General features: G+C 48.2%; 1 pseudogene; it reads left to right on the top strand.

The window, feature by feature from the left end:
* Positions 1-2644: 2644 nt before the first annotated feature.
* Positions 2645-2763, top strand: LOC134950120 (5S ribosomal RNA; annotated as a pseudogene).
* Positions 2764-20164: the final 17401 nt, after the last annotated feature.

Genomic DNA, 20164 nt, shown 5'->3' with positions numbered 1-20164 from the left:
GTACCCCTGGGACACGATATCTTGCACCCAGGGATCCAGGCCGGACGACACCCAGACGTGACAGAAAGCCTGAGTCTCGCTCCCACCAGCCCCACCTCCGGGTCGTGAGGTCCACCGGCATGCGGAGGACTTCGGCATACCTGAAGCAGGTTTCTGTTCCTAGGAACTCGCCGCAGCTGGTTTCTTGGATTTGGGCCGGCCTCCCCTAAAGAAGGTGTTGGACGGTCTGGCCTTTCGGTGCTTGGCAGCCCGAAAGAGCTGTGATGCAGTTGAAGAAAAGGGTTTCTTCGTAGCAGGTGCAGCTGAGTGAAGAAAAGGTGACTTACCTGCCGTAGCCATGGAGATCCACGCATCTAACATTCCCCAAAGAGAGCCTGACCTTTGTAGGGTAGGGTCTCCACACTTCTCTTGGATTCCGTGTCGGCAGACCACTGTCGCAGCCACAGTCCTCGATGAGCTGAGACAGACATGGAAGAAATTCCAGCAGCCATGGAACCCAGGTCTTTCATGGATTCTACGAGAAATCCTGACGAATCCTGAATGTTACGCAAAAACAATTCTACATCAGATTTATCCATAGTATACAAATCTTCAAGTAATGTGCCTGACCACTTTACTATAGCTTTGGCAATCCAAGCACTGGCAATAGTGGGACATAATATAGCCCCTGAAGTCGTGTACATGGATCTAAGCATATTATCAATTTTACGATCAGCCGGCCCTTTCAAGGCGGTAGATCCTGGAACAGGTAAAACCACCTTTTTTGAGAGTCTGGATACAGACGCGCCAACAATGGGCGGGTTTTCCCATTTTTTTCTAACCTCCACAGGGAAAGGAAACGCCACCAGGACCCTTTTAGGGATCTGGAATTTTTTATCAGGGTTTTCCCATGCTTTTTCAAAAATAGCATTTAATTATTTTGACAGAGGGAAGGTTAGCAATGCTTTCTTATTTTCAGTAATGTGAGCCTCCTCAACCTGCACAGGTATTGTATCAGTAATATTCAACGCATCCCTAATGGCCTCTATCATCAACTGCACCCCTTTTGCAAGAGATGCTACCCCGCTCAACACATCCCCATCACCGTCCTCAGTGTCAGAATCGGTATCCGTGCCATCTTGCATAATCTGTGCAAGAACACGTTTTTGGGAATATACTGCGGGGGGGCCCTGAGGTAACAGAACTGGGCCAGACTGCCATAGAGCTCTGTAAAGCCTGAGTTGCAGACTCATTTTGTGCCACCCTAGTAGAAATCTGAGAAATCATAGATTTGATAAAGGATAACCACTCAGGCTCCCTTGCTGGTATCTGTGCTAAAACAGTGCAATCGTGATTACATGGAATGGGATCATCCTGAGAGGACATATCCTCTGCAGCATATGACACAGAGTCCCTAGACATAGCTTAATGGAGACCACAGACACTCCACACTGGCGAGGGCAGACAAAGTTTCACCCCCAAGAATGGCAAGAGAGAGACAGAGATTGGAGCCTACCCACACACAGCGCTTTTTAGGTAAAGGGAGACCCCCAACATGCACGGATACAGCCTCCCCCCCTTCTACAACCCCCTGGTACCGTGAGAGATAGCTAGAGTTGTTCTGGAGGGACTTGTTCTTCACTGACAGCGTTGTGTAGGCAGGAAAATGGTGCTGAATGCTGCTGGGTCCGCTCTGAGAATCTCCGCCCCCAAAATGGCGCTGTCTTCACGCTCTTCATAGGATTATACTGGCCTGAGGAATTATGCTGGCAATGATCCCGGGACCCCGACAGGCTGTGTGACCAGTGTAGGCGCTGGCTCAGGGCGTCCCTCGCGGTGCCGCACTATGTACCACTGGGCCCCGGAGCACAGTTTGTACTGCGCTCCATACCCTGTTGCCACCATCTACACACCAGCTCCCCGCTTACTAGGAGGGTCGGTGACTCACTCGCCACCAATCTTCTGGCTCTGTAAGGGGGTGGCGGCATGCTGCTGGTGTGAGCGATCCCCTGTGGCAGGGAATGATCGATCCCCTCAGGAGCTCAGTGTCCTGTCAGCGGAGATAGTGGCTCAGACTCCGCAGGGCGGACACTACTCCCCCCCTTAGTCCCACGAAGCAGGGAGGCTGTTGCCAGCAGCCTCCCTGTAAAATAACAAACTATAAAAAAAAACTTTTTCTAAAGAAGCTCTGTAGAGCTCCCCTAGCTGTGACCGGCTCCTCTGGGCACATTTTCTCAAATCGAGTCTGGTAGCAGGGGCATAGAGGGAGGAGCCAGCCCACACTCTCAAACTCTTAAAGTGCCAATGGCTCCTGGTGGACCCATCTATACCCCATGGTACTAATGTGGACCCCAGCATCCTCTAGGACGTAAGAGAAATGTTACTACCGTACCGATCCTAGTTCTTGTATCTTTTTCCGACTAAACTTATTAGTGGACTCTTATTCCCGATTCAGAGGCGTGACTTCATGATTGTTAAATCCAACGGTCACCCCTCAGTCTAACGGAGACAGCAGATCCACAATCTGTCTTTTCCTTTAACTCTCCCTCTCTCCCTTTTCCCTCCCTCTCCCTTCCCACTCTTTTTGGAGTCCTGAACCTAGACTCCAACTCTTGTGTTGCAATTAGGTGCACTCTCATTGGCAAGGCAGAGACAGAGTGTAACCTCCTACTACCATTCCTTACCGCAGACGTCCAATCTCGTCCGATCTTGAAAGCCAAGCGGTGCTGGGCCGGGTCTGTACCTGGAAGGGTGACTTCCAGAGAATACCGGGTGTTATAGGACCAGCCGCTCTGACCTAATGCCAATAGCAGGATCACCACTTTTCCTTCATTTTACTCTAATTCCCATTTTGGGACTTGTATCTTGATTGTCTTTTTATAAGACTAGAGGTAGACTCATTATCGGAATAATCATTGTATATATATATATAGACGCCTTTATCTTTTGAGCACTGAACTCAGGGCAACCAGAGTCCAGTATTTGGTTGCTCCCCAGATGCAGATTGACCTATTGAGGTCTGATTAATACAAAAACCTTTAGTACTGGACCGTATGAGAGGGTTTTGGTACTGATTGTGTCCATATTCCCTTTTTAAATCCACAATTTATGTGGATGGACCAGAACAAACATTCTTTTTAATCATCCATATGTTGTGTGTTAAACGTCCTTTTGCTGCTGGATAAAAATAGGATTTTAATACCTACCGGTAAATCCTTTTATCCTAGTCCATAGAGGATGCTGGGGACCCCAAAAGGACCATGGGGTATAGACGGGATCCGCAGGAGACATGGGCACACTATAAGACTTTGAATGGGTGTGAACTGGCTCCTCCCTCTATGCCCCTCCTCCAGACCTCAGTTATAGGAACTGTGCCCAGGGAGAAGGATTTTTGTTAAACTAAGGGCGAGATACATACCAGCTCACACCACAACACACCGTACAACTGGATTACCAGGAATACCAGATAACAGTATGAACTAAAGACAGCAACAAGCTGAATATAACCGATACACAATCTTCGTGTAACCGAAAACAACAAGTATCAAAACAACTGCAAGTAATAGTCCGCACTGGGATGGGCGCCCAGCATCCTCTACGGACTAGGAGAAAAGGATTTACCGGTAGGTATTAAAATCCTATTTTCTCTTACGTCCTAGAGGATGCTGGGGACTCCAAAAGGACCATGGGGTCTATACCAAAGCTCCAGACCGGGCGGGAGAGTGCGGACGACTCTGCAGCACCGATTGAGCAAACATGAGGTCCTCATCAGCCAGGGTATCAAACTTGTAGAACTTAGCAAAAGTGTTTGAACCCGACCACGTAGCTGCTCGGCAAAGTGGAAGCGCCGAGACTCCTCAGGCAGCCGCCGAAGATGAGCCCACCTTTCTGGTAGAATTAGCTTTCACTGATTTCGGTAACGGCAATCCAGTAGTACAGATCCAGCGTGCAATAGTCTGCTTGGAAGCAGGAGCACCAATTTTGCTGGGAGCATATAGGAGAAACAGAGCCTCTGATTTCCTAATTTGAGCCATTCTGGCGATATAAATTTTCAAAGCTCTAACCACATCGAGAGATTTTGACATAGCCATGGTACCCGTAGCCACAGGCACCACAATGGGTTGTGTGTATGTGGATGGGTAAGCAATGATATGTACAGGCGCTAGCTTTGTAGGTATAAAAACTGAAAAGGTTCCTTAGCTTCTATATGTGAGGGTATTGTCCGATCTTCCCAATGTTGGTCTTGATAGAGTCTTCTAACGGATTAATCCACAGTTTCACGGATTATGCAAAATAAATGAAGAGACCATATAGTGTGATACGTTTCATATAAATTTGCTGCCCCTCCACCAACGCGTTTCAACCCGTACCCGGGTCTTTTTCAAGGTTATGAGTGTGTCTTAGCATGTCCCTGCTATTTAAATCTCCCTTCTCCAATCAGGGATGTCCCTCGCAGTAAATAAGTTTGTTCAGCTGTGTAGATAGCTCAACCAATTATACAGGCTATACCGGATCCCATGACAGATTTTCAACTTACTCCCTCCCCTCGTTGTCAAGGTCACCAACCCAAACATCCTTCGTCCGTTGCCGCTATGTGTCCGCGGGTTCCGTCCTCGCTGCTTCCTGTTAGCGGTTCCCATAGATACCGGTCTGTGCGTCATGGTCCTGTCCTCCCGCGTTGTTTATCGATCTCCAAGACGACCAAACGCTCCCCGGCTCACGTCCTGACCACTTCCTATTACTGGTTCCCATGGTTACAGTTCTAACAATCCTGAACGCTTACGCTCCGTCTTTCAATTTGTCCTTGATCTTCATAGTGACCAGGCGCCTTGCTGTCCCCGCATCATCTTCTGACTGGACAGGTTTTTCTAGTAACAGGGGGCTGCTTTCATAGTGACTCCTTGCAATTATGTGTGCATATTTAGCCTCAAAAAGAAAAGATAGTACATAAATGCGAGACAAGAGTGCACCTCCCTGAAGGGGCCCATGGTGCTATAATGGCCTAATGATGTTGGTCAATTATAAGCATGGAGGTGTACAAGACCTAAATGATGGTCCTGGGTGGACCTAACGGGATGTATAGGTTTGCCTAAAGAAGTTTATAAAAACCACTTCAGTTCGAAATCTGAGTTGAGCCCATGTGGTTTGAGTGTATTGAGTTCGTAAATGATTTTCATCTCGGCCTTTGCTAGTTGTGTACCTGTGTCTTTCTGTCGACTATGTCCCTCAACGAGTTTGATCCCAGCAAAAAAATAAAGAGAATCATCCGGACCATAGGATTCCACCGATGTGGCATGTGTCTAGGATGCAGGAATGTTAAAAGTGAGCAGAGGAAAATAGAAAAAATAAGAATTTACTCACCGGTAATTCTATTTCTCGTAGTCCGTAGTGGATGCTGGGTACTCCGTAAGGACCATGGGGTATAGACGGGCTCCGCAGGAGACTGGGCACTCTTAAAAGAAAGATTAGGTACTATATCTGGTGTGCACTGGCTCCTCCCTCTATGCCCCTCCTCCAGACCTCAGTTAGGGAAACTGTGTCCGGAAGAGCTGACATTACTAGGAAAGGATTTGGAATCCAGGGTAAGACTCATACCAGCCACACCAATCACACCGTACAACTCGTGATAACTATACCCAGTTAACAGTATGAACAATTACTGAGCCTCTCTCAACAGATGGCTCATACAATAACCCTTTAGTTAAGCAATAACTATATACATGTATTGCAGAGAGTCCGCACTTGGGACGGGCTCCCAGCATCCACTACGGACTACGAGAAATAGAATTACCGGTGAGTAAATTCTTATTTTCTCTGACGTCCTAGTGGATGCTGGGTACTCCGTAAGGACCATGGGGATTATACCAAAGCTCCCAAACGGGCGGGAGAGTGCGGATGACTCTGCAGCACCGAATGAGCAAACTCAAGGTCCTCCTCAGCCAGGGTATCAAACTTGTAGAATTTTGCAAAAGTGTTTGAACCCGACCAAGTAGCAGCTCGGCAAAGTTGTAAAGCCGAGACCCCTCGGGCAGCCGCCCAAGAAGAGCCCACCTTCCTCGTGGAATGGGCTTTTACTAATTTAGGATGCGGCAGTCCAGCCGCAGAATGTGCAAGCTGAATCGTGCTACAGATCCAGCGAGCAATAGTCTGCTTAGAAGCAGGAGCACCCAGCTTGTTGGGTGCATGCAGGATAAATAGCGAGTCAGTTTTTCTGACTCTAGCCGTCCTGGAAACATAAAGTTTCAGGGCCCAGACTACGTCCAGCAACTTGGAATCCTCCAAGTCCCTAGTAGCCGCAGGCACCACAATAGGTTGGTTCAAATGAAACGATGATACCACCTTAGGGAGAAATTGGGGACGAATCCTCCATTCTGCCCTTTCCATATGGAAGATCAGATATGGGCTTTTACATGACAAAGCCGCCAATTCTGACACACGCCTAGTCCAAGCTAAGGCCAAAAGCATGACCACTTTCCACGTGAGATATTTTAGCTCCACGGTCTTAAGTGGCTCAAACCAGTGGGATTTTAGGAATCCAACACACGTTAAGATCCCAAGGTGCCACTGGAGGCACAAAAGGGGCTGAATATGCAGCACCCCTGTAACAACGTCCGAACTTCAGGCAGTGAAGCCAGTTCTTTTTGAGAGAAAAAGGGATAGGGCCGAAATCTTGGCCTTTATGGATCCTAATTTTAGGCCCATAGTCACTCCTGACTGTAGGAAGTGCAGGAATCGACCCCCCTGGAATTCCTCTGTAGGGCCTTCCCGGCCACACACCAAGCAACCTATTTTCGCCATATACAGTGAAAAAGTCTTGCTGTCACGTCTTTCCTAGCCTTTATCAGCGTAGGAATAACTGCATCCGGAATGCCCTTTTCCGCTAGGATCCGGCGTTCAACCGCCATGCCGTCCAACGCAGCCGTGGTAAGTCTTGGATCAGACAGGGTCCCTGTTGCAACATGTCCTGACTGAGAGGCAGAGGCCATGGGTCCTCTGAGAGCATTTCTTGCAGTTTCGGGTACCGAGTCCTTCTTGGCCAATCCGGAGCAAAGAATATTGTTCACACTCCTCCGTTTATTACAATTCTCAGCCTTTGGGTCTGAGAGGAAGAGGGAATATATAGACCGACTGGAACACCCACGGTGTTACTAGTGCGACCACAGCTATCGCCTGAGAGTTCCTTGACCCAGCGTAAAACCTTTTTTATCTTTTTATTGAGGTGGGACGCCATGTAGTCCACCTGAGGCAGTTTCCATCAATTTGCAAAACTGCGTGAAGACTTCCTGATGAAGTCACCACTTTCCCGGGTGGAGGTCGTGTCCACTCCCGGAATGAACACTGCTGACAGTGTGCTTACTTGATTCTCCGCCCAGCGAAGAATTCTGGTGGCTTCTACCCTCGCCACCCTGCTCCTTGTGCCGCCCTGGCGGTTTACATGAGCCCCTGCAGTCTGACTGGATCAGAACCGGTTGGTCGCGAAGCAGGAACTCCGCTTGACTTAGGGCGTTGTATATGGCCCTTAGTTCCAGGATATTGATGTGAAGGCAAGTCTGTTGGTTTGACCACAAACCTTGGAATTTTCTTCCCTGTGTAACTGCCCCCCACCCTCGGAGGCTTGCATCCGTGGTCACCAGGACCCAGTCCTGAATGCCGAATCTGCGGCCTCGAGAAGGTGAGCACTCCGCAGCCACCACAGGAGAGACACCCTGGCCCTGGGGGATAGGGTGATTAACCGATGCATCTGAAGATGTGATCCGGACCACTTGTCCAGTAAGTTCCATTGTCCTTGCATGGAACCAGCCGAAGGGGATGGCCTCGTATGATGCCATCATCCTTCCCAGGACTCGAGTGCAGTGATGCACTGACACCTGTTTTGGTTTTCAATGGATTCCTGACCAGTGTCATGAGCTCCTGAGCTCTCTCTATCGGGAGATAAACCCTCTTCTGGTCTGTGTCTAGGATCATGCCTAGGCGAGGCAGATGAGCTGTAGGAACCAACTGCGACTTCAGAATATATAGAATCCAGTCGTGTTGCCGTTTCACTTCCAGAGAAGGTGATACGCTGTCCAGCAACTGCTCTCTTGATCTCGCTTTTATGAGGAGATCATCCAAGTATGTGATAATAGTGACACCTTGCTTCCTCAGGAGCACCATCATATCCGCCATTACCTTGGTGAAATTGGTAATGACAATCCCGTACCGCAATTCTGAGGTACGCCTGATGAGGTGGATAAATGGGGACACGAAGGTATGCATCCCTTATGTCCCGATTCATTTCAGGCTTGCAATGACCGCTCTTAGCGATTCCATCTTGAACCTGAACCTTTTCAGGTATATGTTCAGGGATTTTAATACAATATGGGTCTAACCGAACCGTCTGGTTTCGGGATTATAACATGGTCGAATAATAACACCCTCTTGTTGAAGGAGGGGACCCTTGACCACCACCTGTTGAAGATACAATTTACGAATTGCAGTTAACACTGGCTCCCTCTCTTGGGGGGAAGCCCGCCGGGTCCTCGGTGAGGGGGCATCTTCTCACAGTCCAGCCTGTATCCCTGCGATACAATTTCTATTGCCCAGGGATCTAACAGGGAGTGAACCCACTTGTGGCTGAACTTACGAAGGCGTGTCCCCACCGGGCCTAGCTCCGCCTGTGGAGCCCCAGCGACATGCGGTGGATTTTTGTAGAGGCCGGGGAGGACTTCTGTTCCTGGGGACTAGCTGTGTTGTACAGCTTCTTTCCTCTGCCCCGGCTCTGACAAGAAAGGACGCACCTCAGACTTTCTTGTTTCTTTATTCGAAAAGCTGCATTTAATAATGTCGTGCTTTCCTAGGCTATGCAGGAATATAAGGCAAAATATCAGAATTACCAGCTATAGCTGTGGAGACCAGGCCCGAGAACCTTTCTCCACACAATCCTCAGCCTTCCATATGCCTCTTAAGTCGGCATCATCTGTCCAATGTATATTCTACAGGACACGTCAAGCAGAAATCGACATAGCTTTTGTGTCTAGGACCCAGTATACTCATGTCCCTTTGGGCATGCTTTATAATTATATATTTATCACTTAAGACAGCATCTTAAAATATTTATATGCATACTAGGGTCTCAATCTCTGCTGATAAGGTACCTGTCCACGCTGCCACAGCGCTATAAACCCATGCCAACACAATCGCCGGTCTTTGTAGTATACTAGAATGTGCACACTATCTGCAGGATCCCTGAGAATAGCTAGTGCAAACAGGACACCCAAGGGGAAGATTCTCAACACATCCTGGCCCTAGTGGGGAAAGGATACAGCCTGAGAATTCTCTTGTGGGAAGCTGCCGTCTCTTGTCTGGAGATTCCCGCTCTTTTTCCTCCTGAGAGGAGGGAAATTTACCTCAGCATTCTTCCCCTTAACATGTGTACTCTCGTGTCAGGGACAGATGAGTCATCAGTGATATGCAAATCATCTTTTATTCCAATAATCATATATTGAATATCTTTTAGCCCTCTTGGCTGTAACTTTACATTATCGTAGTCGACAGTGGAGTTAAACTCCGTGTCGATACTTTGTTATTTTGGATAGTGAACATAGAGAGACTCTGAAGGACTCTGTGACATAGGGACAGACCAGGGTAGATTTCCTTTCTGTTCCCTAACCTTTTGTGCAATAATTTTACCTCAGCACTTACACATATCCAAACAGGTGTCGGCGTTGTCGACGGAGACACCCTCCCACACACATATCCGCTCTATCACCTCCTTAGAGGAGCCTTTTACCTCAGACATGTCGACACACGCGTACCGACACACCACACACACAGGGGATGCTCTATTTGAAGACAGTTCCCCCACCAGGCCCTTTGGAGAGACAGAGAGAGAGTATGCCAGCACACACCACAACGCTATATAATACAGGGATGTACACTATACTGAGTGATTTTTCCCCTATAGCAGCTTATATACACAGTTTTGCGCCTAAATGTATGTGCCCCCCCTCTCTTTTTTACCCTTTGTGTACCAGGATACTGCAGGGGAGAGCCTGGGGAGCTTCCTTCCAGCTGAGCTGTGAAGAGAAAATGCAGCCGGTGTGCTGAGGAAGGCCCGGCCCCCTCAGCGGCGGGCTTCTGTCCTTTTATGTACTTTAATGGTGGGGGTTAATGCACATATACAGTTTATCAGACTGTATTATGTGCTTTTCGCCAAGTAAGGTAATCTAATTGCTGCCCAGGGCGCACCCCCCCCCCCCCAGCGCCCTGCACCCATCAGTGACCGGAGTGTGTGGTGTGCTAAGGGAGCAATGGCACACAGCTGCAGTGCTGTGCGCTACCTTAATGAAGACCGGAGTCTTCAGCCGCCGATTTTCAACTTCTCTTCGTTCTTCTGGCTCTGCAAGGGGGACGGCGGCGCGGCTCCGGGACCGGACGACCGAGGACTGGGCCTGTGTTCGATCCCTCTGGAGCTAATGGTGTCCAGTAGCCTTAGAAGCCCAAGCTAGCAGCAAGCAGGTAGGTTCGCTTCTCTCCCCTCAGTCCCACGTAGCAGTGAGTCTGTTGCCAGCAGATCTCACTGAAAATAAAAAACCTAACAAATACTTTCTTTTCTAGGAAGCTCAGGAGAGCCCCTAGGGTGCATCCAGCTCTGGCTGGGCACAGATACTAACTGAGGTCTGGAGGAGGGGCATAGAGGGAGGAGCCAATGCACACCAGATATAGTACCTAATCTTTCTTTTAAGAGTGCCCAGTCTCCTGCGGAGCCCGTCTATACCCCATGGTCCTTACGGAGTACCCAGCATCCACTAGGACGTCAGAGAAAATGGAAATAAATGGGATACAACATCAGGTTGAAGAGTTTATTACATGCAACAGTAGCAACATCATATATGTAATAGAATGCTCCTGTAATCTATTTTATGTAGGGAGGACCTCCAGACCATTGAAAATTCATCTGGGGGAACACCTCCGGAACATTAGAAAGGGATTAGACACACATTCTCTGTCTAGTCATTTCAAGATTAGACACAGTTGCTCCACTAATCACATTAAACAATTTGCTGGGATCAAACTCGTTGAGGGACATAGTCGACAGAAAGACACAGGTACACAACTAGCAAAGGCCGAGATGAAATTCATTTACGAACTCAATACACTCAAACCACATGGGCTCAACTCAGATTTCGAACTGAAGTGGTTTTTATAAACTTCTTTAGGCAAACCTATACATCCCGTTAGGTCCACCCAGGACCATCATTTAGGTCTTGTACACCTCCATGCTTATAATTGACCAACATCATTAGGCCATTATAGCACCATGGGCCCCTTCAGGGAGGTGCACTCTTGTCTCTCATTTATGTACTATCTTTTCTTTTTGAGGCTAAATATGCACACATAATTGCAAGGAGTCACTATGAAAGCAGCCCCCTGTTACTAGAAAAACCTGTCCAGTCAGAAGATGATGCGGGGACAGCAAAGCGCCTGGTCACTATGAAGATTAAGGACAAATTGAAAGGCGGAGCGTAAGCGTTCAGGATTGTTAAAACTGTAACCACGGGAACCAGTAATAGGAAGTGGTCAGGACGTGAGCCGGGGAGCGTTTGGTCGTCTTGGAGATCGATAAACAACGCGGGAGGACAGGACCATGATGCACAGACCGGTATCTATGGGAACCGCTAACAGGAAGCGGCGAGGACGGAACCCGCGGACACATAGCGGCAACGGACGAAGGATGTTTGGGTTGGTGACCTTGACAACGAGGGGAGGGAGTAAGTTGAAAATCTGTCATGGGATCCGGTATAGCCTGTATAATTGGTTGAGCTATCTACACAGCTGAACAAACTTATTTACTGCGAGGGACATCCCTGATTGGAGAAGGGAGATTTAAATAGCAGGGACATGCTAAGACACACTCATAACCTTGAAAAAGACCCGGGTTCGGGTTGAAACGCGTTGGTGGAGGGGCAGCAATGGTGACAGAGTCTTCTTCGGATACCAGGAGAGGTGAGGGGTCCAGGGAGCGATTCCGGAGTGCCGACTGGCAGTACATCTATCTCCACACCTCCAGAGTATTTGTGCTCACTTACTCTGGTTCTCTGGTAATTGATTCAATTCGACTGTTACCCACACTACCCCATGAGTGTGTTTAGGAGTAAAAGGATTTGTTTTTATGTTTCATCATACATTTGCCTGTTACCATTTGTCATCTGGTAATTGTTTGTATTTTACGATCAGGATTCCGGAAAGGGATCATTGCACATGTTTTTAATTTTTTCTTGTGAGAGTATTAAACTATATTATGCTATGCGGTTTTTACACTTTCTTGCATAAAATCCACGGCAGACCTGGCTGTATTCACCCGGAGGGGGACTACCAACTTCAATTAAGGAGGATAGATATATGCTGATTGACTCCGCAGTCTGGTAATACAGCCATACATACCATTATTGTACCATTGCATGGGTTTTACCGTCTGGAGGAGGTGCGAGGCATTGAATTGACCAGTTGCAGGGTGTTCTGGGGGATTACCCACGATAACCAGTAGCTACATGCTATTTTTTCACTGATAATTAAGCCATTTCTATCATTTCCTGCACCATTGCATGGGTGTCATTTTGCAGAGGAGGTGCGAGGCACTTAAATGAGTATTGGCTGTTTTCTCTGGGAATTACACACGATCTCCCACTTAGGACTCCACAGGGGAATGGTGCATCTCTCCCACCCGTCTATATATTGTGTTTCATAAAATGTACTACACCATAGAGTTCTCTATTCATTTTTCATAATCCGTGAATGGGTGCTATCGTCTGAAGGAGGCGTGAGGCACCAAACTGACCAGTTGCAGATCTTTTAGGACAAGGAGGAGAGTTGATTAATGCTAACTTATTCTCCACTCTGGTAATTGAGCCATTTCTATCATTTCCTGCACCATTGCATGGGTGTCACTATCAGGAGGAGGTGCGAGGCACTAAATTGTACATTTGCTGTTTGTCTCTGGTAATTACAAACAATCACCCATTTAGGATTCCATAGGGGATTGTTGTATCTGTCGAAACTATCTACACTTGAAATTTAAATGAAACGTATCACACTATATGGTCTCTTTATTTATTTTGCATAATCCGTGAAAACTGTGGATTAATCCGTTAGAAGACTCTATCAAGACCAACATTGGGAAGATAGGACAATACCCTCACATATAGAAGCTAAGGAACCTTTTCCGTTTTTATACCTACAAAGCTAGCGCCTGTACATATAATTACTTACCATCCACATACACACATTTACGCTTTAGGAGTTTTGGAGAAATTCTCCTTTTAGCAATCATTTACAGGCTGCTGACATTAGCGCACTTCAGGACACCCTTACACCCCTTTTTGCACCACAATGGGTTTGTCAGGAATCGACTTACTGCAGCTGCATCTGTCCGCCGGTGCGGTCTCCGTCTGGGGCTCCCACGTCTCGCTGCCACTGGTCACCTTGTCGCCAAATGTCATCCTGGGCCTAGGGACACTCCTGTGGTCAGCAGGTGTGCATGCACGCCGCGTTCCCGCCGGGCCGCGGCATGGGCGCCGCCATGACAGTTCCCATCAGCCAATCCGGAGCTTGGCCGCACCTCCCCATTCACTCCCAGCCAATACCTGCAGACCGGGGGGTATATCAGGAGCAGCAGGGTGAGTCAGTCCTTGCCTTGGACTTCGTGTCATTCCTCTGACCTGTGTCGCTGGCTCCGTTCTCCAGTTCCTCTGAGTTCTTACTCTGCCTTCCAGTCTGATCCTGCATTGCCGTGGAACCACAAGCACCTGCAACCTGGATGCTTGTGATTAAGCCTCTTCAAGTTCCTCTGTGAATCTACTCTACATTCCAGTCTGGTCCTGTCAGGCTGGGGAACTACAAGCACCAGCAACCCGGGTACCTGTGATCAAGCTTCATACCTTTACCAGCTACAGTGTGCTCCAGCCCTCTGCTGTAGAGACTTTCCTCCAGGTGCATCTCACTATCTGCACCTGTTCATCAGCCTGCAAGCTGCCAGTGTTATTCAACCTGCACTGAGGATTTCAACACTTGTCTCCTGCAATTGTTACCTGGCTTGCTATTCTCACCATCATCCCTGCTGTGTTCCATGATCCAGGAACCATCGGTTTCCACACCGATACATCGATCCCCTGATCGATTGTTACATACCATACAGACTTTGCCATAAGACTTTCAACTTCTTTACTACTTATTCATTATTGCATATCCTATGTTACCATCAAGTATTCCTGCTGCCATACTACCTGTTAAAACTGTTTAATAAACAACTTAGCACACATGCGCAGGAATCCTATCCGGCCTCCTCGTTTTCTCCATCCTATCTCCGCTGACCCACTAGCGCCCCCTCCGGGAACACAAACTAGACAGAACCTGACAGGGTTGGTTTATGTGAAACGAAGAAACCACCTTCAGCAGAAATTGTTGACGAGTTCTCAATTTCGCTCTAGCCTCATGGAAAATCAAATAGGGGCTCCTGTAAGACAAAGCCGCCAACTCCGACACCCGTCTTGCGGACGCCAAGGCAAAAAGCATGACCACTTTCCAAGTGAGAAATTTCAACTAAACCTTTCGCAAAGGTTCAAACCAGTGAGACATAAGAAATTGTAACACCACGTCAAGATCTCACGGTGCCACGGGTGGCACAAACGGAGGATGGATGTGCAGCACTCCCTTCACGAAAGTCTGAACCTCTGGAAGGGCGGCCAATTCTTTTTGAAAGAAAATAGATAAAGCCGAAATCTGCACTTTAATGGAACCTAATTTCAGGCCTGCATCCACGCCTGCCTGCAAATAAAAATGGAGGAAACGACCAAGCGGAAACTCCTCCGTAGGAGCTTTCTTGGCTTCACACCAAGACACATACTTTCGCCAAATACGGCGATAATGCTTCGCCGTGACCTCCTTCCTAGCCTTAAGGAGTGTGGGGATGACTTCACCAGGAATACCCTTTCGAGCTAGAATTTGGCGTTCAACCTCCACACCGTCAAACGCAGCCATGGTAAGTCCTGGAAGACGCATGGCCCCTGCAGTAACAGATCCTCTCTGAGAGGAAGAGGCCAGGGATCTTCTATGAGCAATTCCTGAAGATCCGGATACCAGGCCCTCCGTGGCCAATCTGGGACGATTAGTACCGCCTGAACCCTTGTTCTTCTTATGATCTTCAACACTTTTGGAATGAGTGGAAGTGGAGGGAACACATATACCAACTGAAACACCCACGGATTTACCAGGGCGTCCACTGCACTTGCTTGAGGTTCCCTTGACCTGGAACAATACCTCGGAAGCTTCTTGTTGAGGGGAGATGCCATCATGTCTATTTGAGGAATTCCCCAGCAACTTGTCACTTCTGCAAAAACCTCATGATGAAGACCCCACTCTCCTGGATGGAGATCGTGTCTGCTGAGGAAGTCTGCTTCCTAGTTGTCGACGCCCGAAAGGAAGCCCGCCGACAGAGCGCTCACGTGCTTTTCCGCCCAGCGAAGAACTTTTGTGGCCTCCGCCATCGCCGCTCTGCTCTTTGTTCCGCCCTGGCGGTTTACGTACGCCAATGCTGTTACATTGTCCGACTGAATCAGGACAGGTAGCCCTGGAAGAAAGTGTTCCTGGCTTGACCATTTTCCCTGGTAACTTCTTCCTTGCGTGACTGCTCCCCAGCCTCGGAGACTTGCATCCGTGGTCAGCAGGGCCCAATCCTGGATCCCGAACCTGCGTCCCTCTAGGAGGTGAGAACTTTGAAGCCACCACAGGAGAGATATTCTGGCCCTGGGAGATAGACTTATTTTCCGGTGCATGTGCAGGTGAGACTCGGACCATTTATCCAGCAGGTCCCACTGAAACACCCGAGCATGAAACCTGCCAAACGGAATGGCTTCGTAAGCCGCAACCATCTTCCCGAGCACTCGAGTGCAATGATGAATCGACACTCTTGCCGGTTTCAGGATCTCCTTGACCATGCACTTGATTTCCCAAGCTTTTTCCGTTGGAAGAAACACTCTCTGCAGTTCCGTGTCCAGGACCATGCCCAAGAAAGGCAGCCGAGTTGTCGGAATCAACTGTGACTTTGGCAAATTTAGAATCCAACCATGATGTTGCAGAATCGTCAGGGAGAGTTCCACGTTTCTTAGCAACTGCTCCTTTGATCTCGCCTTTATCAGGAGATCGTCCAAGTACGGGATAATTGTGACACCCTGCTTGCGCAGGAGTACCATCAATTCCGCCATCACTTTGGTGAAGATCCTCGGAGCCGTGGAAAGACCAAACAGCAAAGTCTGAAATTGGTAATGACAATCCTGCACCGCAAACCTCAGGAAAGCTTGATGTGGAGGACATATTGGGACATGTAAGTAGGCATCTTTTATTTCGACAGACACCATAAAATCCCTCCCTTCTAGACTGGAGATCACTGCTCGAAGAGATTCCATCTTGAACTTGAACGTTTTCAAATACAGATTGAGGGATTTTAGGTTCAGGATCGGTCAGACTGAGCCGTGCGGCTTTGGTACGACAAAGAGCTCGAATAAAACCCTTCTCCCCGTTGAGACAGGGGTACCGGGACAATGACACTCTGGTGACACAGCTTTTGTATCGCAGCACTCACTACTTCCCTTTCTGGGATAGAAACTGGCAAGGCTGATTTGAAAAATCGGTGGGGGGTATCTCCTGAAACTCCAGTTTGTACCCTTGGGATACTATGTCTAACACCCAAGGATCTAGGCCCGAGTGAAACCAGACCTGACAGAAGAGTCGGAGACGCGCCCCACCGGTACAGACTCCCGTAGGGGAGCTCCAGCGTCATGCGGTGGACTTGGCAGAGGCCGGGGAGGACTTCTGGTCCTGGGAGCCTGGCACTGCAGGGGACCTTTTTCCCCTACCTCTAAATTTAGAGGCAAGGAAGGACGACCCTCTTCCTTTTTTGTATTTATTAGGCCGAAAGGACTGCATCTGATAATGGGGCGCCTTTTTCTGTTGTGCTGGAACATAAGGAAGAAAAGATGACTTACCCGCTGTAGCAGTAGACACCAGGTCAGCGAGGCCGTCACCAAACAAGACACTACCTTTATATGGGAGAGCTTCCATAGCTTTCTTGGAGTCGGCATCAGCATTCCATTGATGAATCCACAGCGCTCTCCTGGGCGAGACTGCCATGGTATTGGTCCTTGATCCCAAGAGGCCAATATCCCTCGCCGCATCCTTTAGGTAAGCTGCAGTGTCCCTGATATAACTGAGAGTCAAAATAATGTTATCCCTATCCAGGGTATCCATGTCAGATGCCAAATTATCCGCCCACTTAGCAATAGCACTACTCACCCATGCCGACACCACGGCAGGTCTCAGGAGTGCACCCGTAGTGACATAAATGGCCTTTAATGTCGTTTCCTGCTTACGATCCGCAGGGTCCTTGAGGGCAACAGTGTCGGGAGACGGAAGCGCCACCTTCTTGGACAGCCGTGACAGAGCCTTGTCCACACTGTCGTCAGAGGGGAAAGGATATGCCATAAAACTTCTCTTGGGAATCTGCCACCTTTTATCAGGAGATTCCCAAGCCTTTTCACAAAGAGCGTTCAGATCATGAGAGGGGGGGGGGGGGGGAACGTCACCTCAGGCTTCTTTCCCTTATACAAACAAACCCTTGTATCAGGAACAGCAGGTACTTCAGAAATATGTAAAACATCTTTAATAGCCACAATCATGTACTGAATACTCTTAACCAATTTTGGATGTAAACTGGCCTCACTATAGTCGACACTGGAGACAGAGTCCGTGTCAGTATCTGTATCCGCTATTTGGGTAAATGAACGCTTTTGTGTCCCTGAGGGGGCCTGTACCTGAGACAAGGCATCCTCCATGGATTTCCTCCACGTTTGTGTCTGAGAATCAGATTTATCCAGCCTTTTTTGTCAATAACGTCACATTTGCATTCAATGTACCCAACATAGTCACCCAATCAGCAGTCGGCAGTGCCGACAGAGTCACTCCCAAATCCTTCTCTGCGCCCCCAGCAACCTCCTCCGGGGAGGAGCACTCAGCCTCAGACATGTCGACACACCGTAAAGGCACGCACACACACACACTGGCTATAGGGGACAGACCCACAGGGAAGCCTGTTAGAGAAACACAGAGGGACTTACCAGCTCACACCCCAGCACCTATTTCAATACTGAGAAAGAAAATCAGATGTCTGCGCTGTTATAATAGCACCAAATTACTGTGCCCCCCCCCCCCCCCCCCTTTTGCTCCCTGTTACTTGATCAGGAGAGTGGAGGATCCGGGCCAGCGTCTCTGCAGTCTGTGAAAAGAGAAAATGGCGCTGGTAAGCTGTGAGGGCTAAGCCGCGCCCTCAACTCGGCGCGCTGTAGTCCCGCTCAATTTTGAATCTTTATACTGGCGGGGGATTATATTTAGTGCCTAGGCACGTATAATATATCTCTTTAGCCAGTGTTAACCTCAGTAACATGCTGCCCAGGGCGCCCACCCTGCGCCCTGCACCATGCAAGTGCCGTTGGAAGTATGTGTGGGAGCATGGCACACAGCGCTGTACCTCGTTACCAAAGTCTTCTGCCGTCACTGAAGTCTTCTGTTCTTCTATATACTCACCCGGCTTCTTTCTTCTGGCTTCTGTGAGGGGGGTGACGGCGCGGCTCCGGGAACAAGCAGCTAGGCGCACCAAGTGATCGAACCCTCTGGAGCTAATGGTGTCCAGTAGCCTAAGAAGCAGAGCCCTTAACTCAGAAGAAGTAGATCTGACTTCTCTCCCCTCAGTCCCACGATGCAGGGAGCCTGTAGCCAGCAGGTCTCCCTGAAAATAAAAAAACCTAACAAAGTCTTTCCAGAGAAACTCAGGAGAGCTCCCCTAGTGTGTGTCCAGTCTTTCTGGGCACAGAATCTTACTGAGGTCTGGAGGAGGGGCATAGAGGGAGGAGCCAGTTCACACCCATTCAAAGTCTTATAGTGTGCCCATGTCTCCTGCGGATCCCGTCTATACCCCATGGTACTTTTGGAGTCCCCAGCATCCTCTAGGACGTAAGAGAAACAATTTTAATAACTAAATAAAAGTTAGGTCTTAAGATAGATAATACCTCACATTCTTTTCTATCTAATAACTAAGAGTGCGCCCAGACCAAGAGTCTTCTTTTCTCTTATAGCCAAAACAAAAGAAATGTAACCTGGCGCTAGTAATGGGCTATAGCCAACCTATGTTCTTTATGGTATATTACCACACTTACAATTAATGAGCAGCAGTAGGAGAATTAGACTTGGGGTTACAAGTCCAATAAAACACCCGGAACACCAGGTGTATACAATAGACACTAGAAACTTTCCCCCTGCGCAATAAATTAAAATAAATAAACAAACGGTATGGCTGAAATTCAAATGATTCTGATTCCAATAGTTTATATAATATAGTTTAATAAAAAAAGTTTATACATACATTTGACCGGTCATAAAAAATAATAAAAACCACATTTCATATTAAGTATCACTATGGAGGTGGATCCAAATTATTGTGTGCACACAAAATATGTATATATAAAAAAAATAGCAATTTATGAACTATAAAATACAGCTTATGAAGTCCATATTTCTTATTGCGGAACTAGCATGACACCTGGATACTGATTATTTCCACCATGAATTGGTTTTAACATTTCCTTAGTGACTTGCTTGTATTTATGTTAACAGCGCAGTGTGTTTAACAGCTCCAAGACGGAGCCTTACGTGTGGTCTCCACAGGCAGTCAATGCAGCGAGGACGAATCCTAATATCGTGAGAGGTAGACTCTGGCTGCGGGATCCGGCACTCTGCTGGCGGCCATAGTTTATGTTTCTCCCGTCCTTAGCGCTCTGTGAGTCCCGTCCTCTGCTCGTGTGCTGCATGCACCAGTATGCGGTCTCCTCGCGGCTCATAATGGACTTGTCAATCAGCAAAGTTTAAATCCAATAAAGGGGTCCAATACTGCTGACGCGTTTCGCTCCTTTTAAAGGTGCTTTATCAAAGAATGATCTCCAAATGCTTCAGGACCCTATTTAAAGGTAGTATCCTTCACTCCCTATTGGTGTATATTAATACATCAATAGGAGTGAAGGATACTACCTTTAAATAGGGTCCTGGAGCAGGTCATGGTGCAGACTAGCGAGGAGGGACGCAGTGATGGGGAACTAATGCAGAG

This window comes from Pseudophryne corroboree, chromosome 8 (genome assembly GCF_028390025.1).
Source record: "Pseudophryne corroboree isolate aPseCor3 chromosome 8, aPseCor3.hap2, whole genome shotgun sequence".
In the NCBI taxonomy this organism is placed as follows: domain Eukaryota; kingdom Metazoa; phylum Chordata; class Amphibia; order Anura; family Myobatrachidae; genus Pseudophryne; species Pseudophryne corroboree.
This window is presented reverse-complemented; position numbering and strand designations above follow the sequence as displayed.